General features: G+C 37.9%; 1 protein-coding gene across 13 annotated transcripts in view; it reads left to right on the top strand.

Moving 5' to 3' along the window:
• The window catches only part of zmynd8 (zinc finger, MYND-type containing 8), a 138,042-nt gene that overhangs the window by 66,362 nt on the left and 57,162 nt on the right, over positions 1–14,518 (top strand). The gene's annotated exons all lie outside the window — the stretch shown is intronic.

The following is a 14,518-nucleotide window of genomic DNA, read 5'->3' as shown; positions in this document are numbered from 1 at the left end:
CCATGAATATGGCACAAAATTCATTGTTTTGTAGAAGCGTCACAGTGCAAACGTTTATATAAACCACTTAATAAATAAATGAATAAAAATAGTGCAAGACAAAGTCAAAGTAGGGCAGTGTCTGTGGTTCATTGTTCATTCAAGAATCTGATAGAAGAGGGAAGTTGTCCTTGTGCCGCTGAGCTCTCGTCTCCAGGCTCCTGTACTTCTTTCCTAATGGTAGCAGAGTGAAGAGGACATGGCCTGGGTAGTGGGGGTCCTTGAGGATGCAGGCTGCTTTCTTCAGACACCGCCTCTTGAGGATGTCCTCGATGGAATGAAGACTGGCGCCCGTGATGGTGCAGGCCGAGTTAACAACCCTCTGGAATTTTTTCTTGTCGCGAGCATTGTTACCTCTGAATCTCCATTAAGAGCCCAGGCTAATGTATTAATTGTTGCAAAGGCTTGGATCAGTCTCGTCTAATATCAATCCCTCCCCTTTGTTGGAAAGTAGGGATGAAATGTGTTACTATTTCTGAATACAAGTCTTAACAGTTTAACCAAAACTTTTCAAGTATCTTGCACTTCAAGTTTCAGCTACATTAAAAAAAAAACACAGATATTCTCTTCTATGTTAAGAGATTGGTGAAATTTAAGGTCAACCCAGCTTAATATTTTAGTACAATTTTAAGAAAAATAACAATTTTATTGTTATTCATAATTATTTATGCAAAACAAACATTTTTTTTTGTTCTTGTAAACATTCATGCTCATGTAATACTTCACTATTTGAAAATAATATTTGTGTTGGTAGTGTGGATAAATAATCATTAAAAATAGTACTGAGAGAGAAGACTTTGAAGGATCTCAAGATTTGTTGCTCACTGTGGTTTAAGATGATTTTAATAATGTCTGGATTTAAATTCTTCTGGGATTAATAGCCACAAACTGGCCTAGAATTTGATGAAAGAAGATGGCGTCTGAAGTATCTCAACCTTGTGTAGATTAAAATCTTGATTGCTAATTGCTGGATCTGATCGCTCCTCTAGAAATTGATTCAAATTCTGGAATATGGAAATTATGCAGAAACAAGTGCCGTGTTTCTCGATTTTCGCAGAAAAGTGAACGCGGTTGAATTTTGAAAATTGCATTTCCTACATTTTCATTTGTGACCAAAATTAAGACCATTGCGAAAACAAAATTGACTTGGCCTGAATTTTTTCAGAAATGCATTGGGTTGAGAATTGATTAACAAATTTAGTTCCCATAGAGATAGAATTCACTTCTGTAAATGGAAAGGCAAAAATATTATGATGCTAATTGGAAGTAATTTATATTCATGCCTTTCAGAGGCTGAACTTCACCAAATGTAGAAAACAACTGCACATCATACTTCAATAAAGCAACGGGTCAGAAGCTGGGTATTTGTGAGCGAATGAAACAGTCTGCTGACTTTGGTAAATCTTTCCACTGTCTACAAGACACAAGTTGAGAGTTCCTGCTGTTTGCTTGGGAAAAGACAGCACAACAAAATTCAAGACGTTCCAAACTCTGATTTAGATCAATGTGGTCCATTTTTTTTTTAACCACAACCTTGAACGTTAATTTCTCCAGCAATGATGCACCATTCCCCTCGACCTGAAGCTGTACAATTTTCAAACTTTCTTTAACCTGCTCTGAGCTGCACAGTGTCCTGACTTAGCTGTTACCACTGTTATTTTTTTTCATGAATACAGGGACAGCACAGTGAGTGTATCATTCACCACATGGACTACAGTCATTCAAGAAGATGGTCGCACACTTGGGCAGCTATGGTGTAAAATAACAGCTGACCTTGCAGGTGACACTTGTGGAAAAACTGAGATTTAAAAAGGTTGCTTAGCTATTTGCGTGTAAATCTTTGGATTCCTAGAATAGTGAAACAACTGCTACTTTGTTATGGTATGGATTTTTACCAGTATCAAGATCTCTTCTTTAAAGCAAGCTCAAAAATAAGAACTGAACATGAATAAGATAAAGCCTAGCCATTTCATTATTGATGGTTACAATTGTTATCCATATTTTGGACTTCAGCTTAATACCATTCCCAAGAAACTTTGCCACTAAAATATCAGTTGATACACTGTGGTTGTGGACTCCAAGGAAGCAATGGGCTTGTGCAGGCATCAGAGCAAGAGAACAAACCTCCTTCCCTAGCCAATAAGGAGAAGCCTGGGAGAGGACCTGATAGGGTTGGAATCCACTGCATTCGTCCTGCATTGGGCTTGGTGGTCGTTGGACACACATCGGGCTGCTGGTGGCTAGCTTCTGGGAACCAGGTTTCGGGACCGGGATTTGTGAAGGTGTCTCCCAAAGAACTTTGGGTACTGACAGATTTTTAAAAAATCACTTCTGAGGTTTTGAATCAGGGGCCCAGAAGGATGACTTGGATGCCTCAAGCACGGGTACACCTCGAGACTGGACAGAAAGCCTCACTGCTCCAGAGGTTGCATGAGCATGGGAGGTAGTAGCATCAGAGGAGGTGGAACATTTGACAGACAATGTTTCTGAGTGACTCCTCTTTCTTGTATTGATAGTGACAGTGGACTAGTATTGCCTCTTGCCTGTGTGTCTTTACGGGGCAAAATTTTGTGTACATGACAGTCACTGGAATATTGATCTTAATCTTCATCATTAGTTCTGCTCACTACACTTTTGTTCCATTTGTGTCACTTGTGGTATATGAAGATTTACTTTAACCAGTACACACCGGAAGCTGATGAACTGACCAATCTTGAATGATACTTTTTATCATTGACCTTCATCACTTTGAATGTTCATGCAAAACCTGTATGGTTTTCTGTCTTGATTCAACAGCAGTATTCTCTACCGCGTTATATAACAGCGTACAAAGGTGAAATAATGAGGTAACTGTAGCAGCCATGATTCCGGTTGGCCACATGTTCCGGGGTACGCTCTAAGATGGCACTGGACCCCCTTCATCTTGAGGACGAAGTCAGCAGACTGGGGAATGCATCAGGAATGTCGTGACATCACTTCTGGTTTTTGGATGGCTGTACTGGAAGTGACGTAAAAGTTGCCTGAAAACAGATTAAAGCAGTTTTTTGCAGGCTACAACTTGAATCAGATGTTTTGCCCTAAGGCGCCACAGTAACTACACTTGCATTGTTTGGTAAATCAAATTAATTAAATGGTGCTCTGTGGTATGATCCATAGTCGTAATTTGTAGTAATTTACAGTGTCCTTATAGCTATCTTCAATAAGGGGATTATTGAAATACACTCGTGTTTTCATTTATTTTTATTTCTCTCTTTATTTGGCTACTGGATAGACATGAATTTTTGTTTTCATCATTATTGCTTAGCATATCTATTTTGCATTGTCAGTGGGAAATAGATTTTTGATATCCTTCAAGAAAATGTTAAATCTGGCTTTCAAAATTGGACATTCATTCTCGAGGGCTTCTTGGATTAACTTGTAGCCAGACAGTTTTAGTGTCTGAATTTTTCTTAATAGTTTTTCAAACTTTCTAACATTCAAATTTCTCCAAATTAGAACAGTGAAGCGTTAAATTATCAACTTTTGTTTTTATTTTGTTATGAACCATTGCCCAATGTTGAAGATAATTTTTCATTTGGATACATCCTCAGGGGAAGCTTCCTTATAACAAATTCTTTGCTGCTATGGCCTCAAAGTGGTCCTTGTAAATTCAATATAAAATAATAAATGGTCATTCCAGAAATTATCTAAGCTTTCCTGTGCTTTTCAAAATATTTTGGAGGAACTATTCCTATCTTCAAATTATCTCTGGATCTAAATGCTTTGTCCATTCCAGTCAACTTTGTTTTAGTTCAGTTTCATGTGGCTTCTGATAGTTTTTTTTTGTTGTTTTGTTTATTGGCCTGTCTCTCCATTCCATTGATTAAACTCTGCTATTATTTTTAGAAATGCTACTTGAGGACCTTTTCAGATTTTCTTAGGAGTTGAAGAGATTCAGAAATGTGTTATACCTTGTAAATTCCAGAAGGCCCTTCAGAAAGCATTTAACGTGTACTTTCCTTTTTCCTCCTTCTAAAACCCGAGGCATAGTTTTTCTTCAGCTTGTTTGGTCTGAGCATCATGAAAGATTCTACATCAGTGGTTGACACACAAATAATTTTTTTTTGCATCTGTGCTTGGACCATCTTGACTATCTTACAATTGTTTGTCATTTGAAGGAACAGGATGCTTTCTAATTTAGCCAATCTGTTATTTTGTGAGCTTCAGAGATTCTTCGTTGACATAATTGTGATTAACTGCCACTGCTTTGATCTGCTAAATGACATTAGGTTTTGGGACAGATGAACAAGCAGATTACTATTTAATGTATGTTGCTTATTTATCAGGAATGGATTGTGCGTATTGAGAAGGGTAGAGGGCATGGATCATTTTTCGAACCGAGATTACGGAGCAGCAACAGACAACGAACCAGACAGTGTTAAATTTTGAAATATTAATTTTATTTCTTACTCTAAAACTATCGTCTTAACTCTTAAACTTCCTTAACACTAAATCTATCCCTATCCCCGTGTGTGTGTGTGTGTGTGTGTGTGTGTGTGTGTGAGAGAGAGAGAAGACTGGAGTTGTGGCTGCTACAGATTCACGAATTCTCCTTGCCTCTGAATAAATGTCCATTCACGTGAGCTGTGGTCATAACATTTCTGCTCTTTTTGTTGACAAGATGAACTGGGTGGCCTTCACAAAACTTCCAAGACCCTGACCTCAGTCTCTCCAAATCACCTTCACTGTTGGTCACAATCAAAATGAAGCACTTTGCTTTCAAAAAGTCCATCCTGGCACTGGTCAATCCACCAAAGAGGCGCAATCATTCACAGAACGTGCTTCGCTCTGAATTCCACAAAATATCTGGCCATAAGAGCTGCTTCCAAAAGCTGCTTTCTCTCCAGCCGTCAAAATGGTTCTCCCTCGAAAAATTTTAATGTTTTTGCAAATGTATTGAATCTGGAACAGACGGTGACAAGCCTTCCCTCAGTTCTTCCAATGTAATGAATTGTTGCTAGGCTGTGACTTGTGATGGTGCTTGTGTGAAATGTTAACTGTGACCATTCAGTGCCTTGTGTCTATACTATCCCTTACAGTGATAATCTCATTTTACTAAAACGGGAGCTCGTAATAATCTCAATGCCCTTTTATCTCGTATCTTAATTTAGCATTGTTCTCTCTTTCAATTTTTTAAATTGTTCTATATAGTAAGCATACATTGTATAGAGAACACAAGGTTACCAAATATGAAGAATATAAGTACATTTCCAAAACAAAATTGTTGACCATATGCAGTAGGTAATTAAAATTTTCAGGTTTGTTGTTATCTTGAATTGTTGCAGTCTTTGCTGAAAGAATGATGATAGAATGGCGGAAATTGGACATTTATGACCTTGTTACCATTTTGAAGATCCAACAACATCGAGTATCACAATGTAATTTTATCTGAGTCACATGGTTTGTCCATGGTCTCATGCACTGACAGACTGAGACCACATGTAAATCGTAAATTGGAGGGGTACAGTCCAACAAGATGGCATTAACATCGACTTCTCCAGTTTCTGTTAGCCTTGCACCCGCCCAACCTTATGTCTCTTTTCCTCTAGCTCTCTCTCTCTCTTTCTGTCTACCTTTTCTGCTCTTTCCTCCAACTCTGCATTAACCATATAACCATTTACGGAGCGGAAACAGGCCATGTTGGCCTTTCGAGTCCGCATCGGTTCACTTGAACAGCTCCACTAGCTCAAACCTCCCACCCTCTGCCAATAACCCTCCAACCCCTTCACTTCCATGTCTGGAGTTGCTTAGTAGTAATTAAGTACAATTTGACGTCTTCCCATTTGTCTTCTTGAGACACCATCTCTTAAAGATGTCCTCAATGGAGGGAAGACTAATGCCCATGATAACGCTGCCCGAGTTTACAACCCTCTGCAGTCTTGTGCATTGGCACCTCCCTACCAGTGATGCAACCAGTCAAAATGCTCTCCACTTTACATAGCAAATCTCCTCAAACTCCCAATGAAATATTGCCTGTGGTGAGCCTTCCTCATGATTGTATCAACATGATGGCCGCAGGATAGAGCTTCAGAGATGTTGACAACAGGAATTCTAAGTTCTTCACCCTCTCCACTGCTGACCCTTCAATAAGGACTGGCTTGTGTTCTCCCGGTTTCCCATTCCTGAAATGACATAAGACACAATCATTTCCTCAGTTTTGCCTTCACAGAGGATTCTCACCGTTCCTCTCTTGTCCTCCTATCCATGCCAATTATTGCTTTTGTCTGTTGGGCTGTGCTCTTCCATCCCCAGCCTTTTTATTCAGGCGCCTGCCGGCTTTTTGCTCGTACCTTGATGAAGGGCTTAGGCCCGAAACTTTGGTTATTTATCTTTACCTCCTCTGGACACTGCGAGACCTGTTGAATTCTTCCAGCATTTTTGTGTTTTCACTTATCTGTCTTATGACATTGTTTCTCTTTAACTCCAATTTAGGGATATTAAATGTAATCAGTTTAGCACATAAATTGATTGCATTTTCAGTCCCACATAGACAGGCTGCTATTTTTTCAGTATGATCTTTGTTCACAGGATGTTATATAGTCCATTTAAGGTACCCTCAAATTTCTTTTTATCTGGAATTACTTTCCTTCCTTGACTGTGCTAAATATTGTTCTCATTTATTTCAACTGTCCTTTTTTTTTCTTAATTTGGCTTGCATAAAATTCTTTCACAATTCTCTTCCAGTAACTCTTGACCTGTCTCTGATTGGACACTCATCTTTTCCAAAAATGATGCTCTGAATATATAATGGAAATTGTTATTTCATCAAGACTGTATTTTCAGTCATTTAGAGATTTAGACATTTTATTAGTCCCTCAGAGATGTACTTTTTGCTTGATGTTGGTAACCTCCATTAACTCTGAATTTTTACTTTTTTAAAACAAAACTTTTTGTCTCATGAGAGCATAGTTTCTCTGGTCCTACACCCTTTGGATTTCCCAGTAAATTTCAACTTGGATTCTGTGCTCTTGCCTCCGGAGTCGAACGATGCAATTTCAGACAGAATATTAACAATATTTGCAATAAGCAAGTATTCCGAATGCTGATGTTCATATTCAAATAAGAGGGCTTTTTTTTGTTAATGTAGAACCATTAGCGTGTATAGCAAATATCAGGAAATAGTAAGTTTTCAATAGTTAATAGACTGAAGCAGCAATGAGAAATGTATTCTGGGAAAATAAAGAGTAGGAAGAAAAATAAGAGATGTCTGATGATGCATTATACTGGCAGAAATAGGAGACCAGAAAGTTTGCAAAGAAAAGTTGAAGAGTGGGTTCTAATGGTGGAAGAATATGAAGCATTTTACACAATGGTAATTTAGCTTTGTAATGGATTGCTTTATTTGGTTGTGGAAACCAATTCAACAGTAGTACCCCTTAAGAGAGAAGTGGATAAATACTCGAAGTAAAAATATTTGCAGGTGAGCTAAAGGAATGGGCCAAGTGGATATCTCTTAACATAAGACTCTGCTGCACCCCTGATAGCTGATTGAATTCTTTTCACGCTGTATTTTTTAAAAATGATTTTATAAATTAAAAACCAAAATATTTGTATGTTTCTTTGCCCCTATTGTGGCATCATCATGAATCTTTTTTAAAAATCTAATTATTTGCTGAGTTACTTGTCACCTTGGAGGATGTATTTTCAATAATAAATTCAAGAAAATATACTGTGGTTATATTTCCAGAATTTAACTTTTAACCATTGAAAACATTATATTTGGCACTGAGCAGGATACAGTTAAATACAGTGAGTGTTTTGTATGTTTGGAATGTATGGTAAGATGGAAGTGTAGGAAACTGATTTTACCTGCTTTGGATGGGTTTTTAACAGCTTGTTTAAAGGATTCTGGTAGAATTTAAGATTTAATATTTCTAATTTAGATCAGCTGGCATCAAAATGATGAAGGCTACTTGTTTTATTAATCTTCTATTTTAGGCTTTGTCCAATTTCAATTTCAATTCTGTACAAATAGCACTTCCAGGAAATAATGGGGAACTTCCTGTGTTTGTTAATGAATACAAAGTGATACAGTCAATGTGATATATATGATTTGCAAGTAGCATCTAAATGCATTGAGCACCACATAAATAACATCCACTGTTCATTGCAGACCGATTTTATTTTATGTTGGCCTTTATTCATTCAAGACATTTGTCTCATGTTATTGATGGAGGAAAGAACTTGAAAGAATGTAGTTTTAGTGACCTCTGGGTTCCGCAGTATACTTCATAGCCAGTGAAGCATGTGCAATGTAGCCAAATTATGCATGTGCTACATGCAGGTTTGAAATAAATGCTGATATTATTTGCTTTGGATGTTAGATGATCAACAAATGCTGCGTTGGTGGGTGATTGGATGCTTGTGGGCTACAAATCCAGCAGCTATTATACCTTTGTGGTCACTGGAAGCTAATAGGTGCTGGGATATGTAGTTCTTGCTGATGACATTGCCAAGAGACCATGTGTTCTTCAAAGCTAAGGAATACTCATCATCCTCCATCCTCCTCACATTTTCAATTGGAACCCTCGGTTAATGTACAATGGTGACACTAATTGAATGACAAAAAAATATATATTGCAATGTTTATAGTTGTATGTTGTGGAAACTCAAAGTTGTGAAGGTAATAAGACATCATTACCTTTATGCTTTATATCACTAAATTTAAAGTAGAGGAGTGCGATAGAACAGCGTGATCTGGGAATACAGAGTGGATAGGGTTGTAAATAGAGCTTTTGGAATTTTGGCCTTCATAAATCAAAGTATTGAGTATAGGAGTTGGGATGTTAATGGTAAAGTTGTATAAGTCATTGATGAGGCCAAATTTGGAGTATTGTGTGCAATTTTGGACACCTAACTACAGGAAAAATATCAATATAGAAAGAGGTGCAGAGAAGATTTACTAGGATGTTGCCTGGACTTCAAGAACTGACTTGCATGGAAAGGTTAAACAGGTTAGGAGTTATTCCCTGGAGCATAGAAGAATGAGGGGAGATTTGATAGATGTATTTAAAATTATGAGGGGTATAGACAGAGTAAATGTAGAAAGGCTTTTTCCACTAAGGATAGGTGAGATACGGGTTAAGAGTGAAAGAGAAAGGTTTAAGGGGAATATGATGAGGAACCTTCACACAGAGTGTGGTGGGAGTGTGGAACGAGCTGTTGGCTGAAGTGGTGAATGCAGGCTCAATTTTAACATTTAAGAAGAATTTGGACAGGTACATAGATGGGAGAGGAATGGAGCGTGCAGGTCAGTGGGACTAGGCAAAAAATGGTTTAGCACAGACAAGAAAGGCCAAAGGGCCCTGTTTCTGTGCTGTAATGTTCTATGGTTCTTTTGAGACAGATGATTGGAAAACACAGCTTATGGAAAATAATAGCAGCATCAGGATTTTGGATCAGCTAAAGTTTGCTTCACTTTTCCCCAACCTCCTCCTGAAAAGGATGTCATCCCTTTCTCCCAGTTTCTCCACCTCTGCCACATTTATTTTCTCAAGATGATTCTGCTTTTCCAGAACGAGTGAAACATTTCCCTTCCACTCTGGTTGATGGAACTTTTTCTTGCATTTCTTCCATTGTTCAGACTTCTGTTCTCACCCCATAGCCCCAACAAACAGAAAAGACATTGGGTTAAGAGTCAGTCAGTGTCGCCATTGTACATTCCCTAGTCCTCAACTTTCACCTGACTTGCCTCCACATCCAGCACATCTAGCCTTGGCCTTTCTTGCCAGCTGCAACAGGCTGCCACCACTTGTTACATACTCCCCATCCTGTCCCTCTCTGCAGTGACCTCTTTGTCCACAAATTCTTGATCCATTCATGTCTTCTGGTATAATCTTTGCAACACTTGTTCCAACATCTCCTCTCTCATCATCATTACAGTTATCCTAGTGAGATAAAGATACAAACTTGTACCTTCAACCTTGGCAATTGCATTGAGTGCTCCCAATGTGCCTCCTCTGTTGGTAATACCAAGTGCAGAATATTTCCTTGCATTTCATAGTTATGCTTTTATTAATCTTGGAAGAGCATTGGGAAGTACCAAATGGTTTTTATTTAACGGTATCCTGCTCAATTAAATAAAACCTTTTTGAAGATTTACATGGTGAAAACATTAAGTCCCTGAAATGCAGCCAATGTCCCTGGAATTTATTATTGAAATTGTCTAATGGGGCTTTACAGACTTCTGTCCCCATTCTGGTTTTGTTTTAATGACTTGTGACACAATCTTAACTCAAGATTTTTATTTTATGATTTAAATTTTATTATGTAAAAAGGTTCCCCAAACCCTTGAATCGGTGTTAAAGATATGTAAAACGTAATTTATGTTTTATAACTTTGTCCATAAAATAGAAACAAACCTTGCAGCAAAAAAATTCAATATAATAGCCATTTATGTCTATTTAGACCTAATAATTGAAAACAAAAACTGCTGTTCATTAATGTTCTTCAGCACTACATCCACCACAAATCCCCCAACCCCGGAAACCTTGATATTTGGCCCCTTTTTGTGTATAGGTGACTAATTTTTTAAACTGTTTGTAAGATGTGTTCATACTTTGCCACGTTAGCCAATTTTGAGGCCCACTCCTGAAATGATTGTTCCTCCAAATTCTTCCAACCTCTAAATATAATTTGTCTTCCTATTATACTAGTCTGAATCCAATTTTGAGAGTATTTATCCCCAAGTAGCCTCCCAAGTCTGGGGCAAAAAAGAATATGAATACCCGAAACTTCACCAATATACTTATGTATCACAATCCAAAATTCTTGAATTCTGGGACAAGACCAAAGTGCATGTACCAAGTCCGCTCCATCTGCCTTAAAGCACCAGCATTCAGGTGTAGCTAGTTGCTATAAGCAATGTCTCTGTGGAGCCTATAGTACAGGAGAAGTTATAGCTGCATACAGGTTAGCTCAGAAAGAACACACTGTTCCCAGAAAGAATGATACAAACCCAGTTGAAGGTAGTTAACACTCTCAGCTTTATTGGGCTCACAGCCCTGCTTTTATCTCAAGCTGAGGGGCGTGGTCAAAATCTCCTCAGCACTGATTGGTGTGTTTGTTATCTGCTTTCCCTGAGAGGCCAGTTAAACTCTTTCAGTTGTGGCCAATTGGAGGGCAGCGCTGTAGGTCTCATGCAGCCTGCTGGATCATCGCGTTTGTCCTTCATTTTGTTGGGGGAGCTGCGAAGGGCCACCACACGGATATTTTTCTACCCTGATCTACCCTGATATAACCTTGATGGAGCCCAATAAAAATGGTGCATAATCTTAAATTGAATTAGGTGCACTCTCAGGTCTCTTTACCTTTTTTAAATTGGGAGACCTTTATAATGTTGATAGTTTAAAATCTTTTGATATCTCTAGGTCACAATTTTGGAGTTATCTTCAACTGTGTCATGTGCTACACACAACTCTTGGTTGTACACAGCAGCCTCCACAAGTCGCTGTGATACTGTCTACTGTACTGGCTGCATATGGTAAAAATCACAAAGCCTCATTTTATTATTCAGCCTTAACATAAATCTCAAGGGATAAACTTCTGTTGGGTCTTAAAAGAGCACGGGAAATAGACCTGATTGTGGCTTTTGAGACCGAAGAATGGGACAAAATTTGTAAAAATATCAAAATCTGAAGATTTTTCAAAAATTACCTTTGATAACTTTCCTAATGATTTGTTTGATTATTTGCCATTTCCAAGAATGCAATACTGCTAAAATGAAGTGACCAATGTTGAATACAGTACTACATTTAAATCCAACCAATGCATTCATATCTCTATTTCTAAATCACAAGACTACTTGTGCTTTACTAATCATCCTCTTGTTATGCCTTGCCATCTTCAAAAGCTCTCATACCTACACACTGAGGCTCTGTGTGGTTGGGTGGGGTGGGGTGGGGGAGAAAGGATTCTCATTGAAACATTTTGAATGTTGAAAGGCATGGGCAGAGTAGATGTAGAAAGGATGTTTCCCATGGAGGGAGAGTCTAGGGCAAGAGGGCCTTTCTTTAGGATTGAAGGGTGTCTGCATAGAATAGAGATACGGAGGAATTTCTTTAGCCAGAGGGTGGTGAATCCACGTAAGTTGTTGCCACAGTCAGTTGTGGAGGCCAAGTTGTTGGGTGTATTTAAGTGAGAAATTGACAGGCTGTTGATTAGCCAGAGCATCAAAGGTTATGGGGAAATGGATCAGCTCATCATTAAATGGTGGGGCAAACTCGACAGGTTGAATAGCCCATTTCTGCTCCAATGTCTTGTGATCTTACTCCTGTACACCATTTGGAAGTCTATATTTTCATTGTTCTTTTTTTCAAAAGTATATTACTTCACACATTCTTGCATTGGATTTCATCTGCAATTTTGTCTACCATTTCTACCAGCAAATCTATATGTCCTCTTGCAGTCTGTTTCTACTTTTGTTACTCTTTTGGATCATCTGTAATTTTTTATCCTTGTACATTTATTTCTCTATACATTTGGCAAGAAGGTGATACCAGCACTGACCCCCGAGGAACAATGAAAAATGTACCTTCCTGAACAGACCTTCAGTCCATAAAAGATGACCTCATTCTCACAAAAGTACCTCAATGCAGACCGTGCACTTTTTTCTCTGTAATATTCTTAACATTTTATTCTACGCTTCTGCTTTATTTTGCACTAACTACTTAAGTACATGTTGACCTGCTTGGAAAATATGCAAAACAAAGTTTTTCTATTGTATCTCCATACACGCTACAGAATAAACTAAAATTGATATTTGCACATGACTTGTATTCCCCTGCATATTCATGTGTCTTCCTGGAAGCCTTTTAAACTAGTCCATGTGTATAGAGACTATATTGCCTGGAAAGTGGACAGAACTGTGCCTCCTAATACAAGTGTAGGTGAATGTTAATGTCCTTGTTACATCACAGAAAAAAAAAAATGAGGGGAGAAGACTTTTCAGAAAGAGTGACATGACATATTTCTTTTAGGATATTACCCCCGTGGGCATTGGAATTGGAGATGAAACTCTGGCACTGTTTTCCCTCCAGAGGGGGATAGGCACATGATTCATCGTACAATAGCTTAAAGAATGAAATTCCAAGAACATCCTTGGGTGTTCTGACTTGAGATGTTTTAAAGCTTTACTCCAATTCTGCCAACAGCATTGCTCTAGGAACAGTACTATGATGGAAATAATTAAATCCCTGAAAATGACAGGGACAGTTTATATTCACAAAGTCTTTGCAGTGGCTGTCCTATGTGAATTTAGAACGGTAAAAGTTTTCAGCAGAAAACTGGCACCATGTTGTCATTAAAATGGATGTTTTCCCATTGGAAACCTGAACTGTACTATGATTTTTTTTCCATGTCTAGTTAAACAATTCCGAAAGAACCCAGATTTCATTTATCTCTTTCATCAGTTACTGCTCATTAGACTTTTAAGGCACTTCTCCAATCTTGCATCTCAGTAAGATCTTTGTCACAAACATTTTACTGTATTTTGCATTAGACTTGTTGCCAGAGGTGTACTCAGTTTTTGATCTGCATTCATCTATCTTCAACTTTCCTCTATTCTTTCAAAGACCATTAATCCTGAGGTTTCCAATTAGATCATTTTAACATCAACACTTCCTTTAAATATCTGAAATAATTCAAATCAACAATTGGCCCTTTTTTCCACCCATAGATGGATTTGTGAACAGGTCTTTTGTGTACACTATATTCTTCGTACTTCAGTGATTTCTGTTTTTGGATTATGCCATGGATGTTGTCTTTTTAGCACATTGTTAACACAAATGAAATACAGCAAACCCCTCACTTTTTTGTATCCCTTCTTTCATAACAAAGCCCCATATTTTCAGTTGTGTATTGTGTACTTGGGGGGGAATAATTATGTTTTGAATGCTATTCCACCTGAGGGGATTTTGAGAGAAATTTCACAAGGAATGTAAATTCATCAATGAAATCAAACTAGTGTATCCACCTTAAATTGCCAAGTTAGTTTAGGAAAACAGCCATAAACTGTACTCAAAGGTTTTTGCATTTCACTGAACCCACACCTTTGACTTTTCAATAATTATCACAAATTGATGCTATAACTGCTTATTGCTAAGTCAGAATGCTGTATGCCATTCTGTTATGATAGAACACCATGACTACAGCCACATTGTCAGAAGGTGCCTAATGTACCTCAGCTGGCTCTGGAAAGGCCTCATAAAAAATTGCAATGGCATCATTGAATATTGGAGAGATGAATTGCTGTTGCAATCAGACACAATCCATTGCAAATTTATTTTCTGATTAACCAAATAGCAAGTTCGAGGGGAAAAATTAACAACATCAACATATTTTGACATTATAACCTTGGATCATGTTGGAGGTTTTAATGTTGAGTTTATTTGAAATATTTACTTCATTGGTTCAAAAGTTATTTGCATCAGACAAAATTTAG

This window comes from Narcine bancroftii, chromosome 6, assembly GCF_036971445.1.
Source record: "Narcine bancroftii isolate sNarBan1 chromosome 6, sNarBan1.hap1, whole genome shotgun sequence".
Lineage (NCBI taxonomy): Eukaryota > Metazoa > Chordata > Chondrichthyes > Torpediniformes > Narcinidae > Narcine > Narcine bancroftii.
This window is presented reverse-complemented; position numbering and strand designations above follow the sequence as displayed.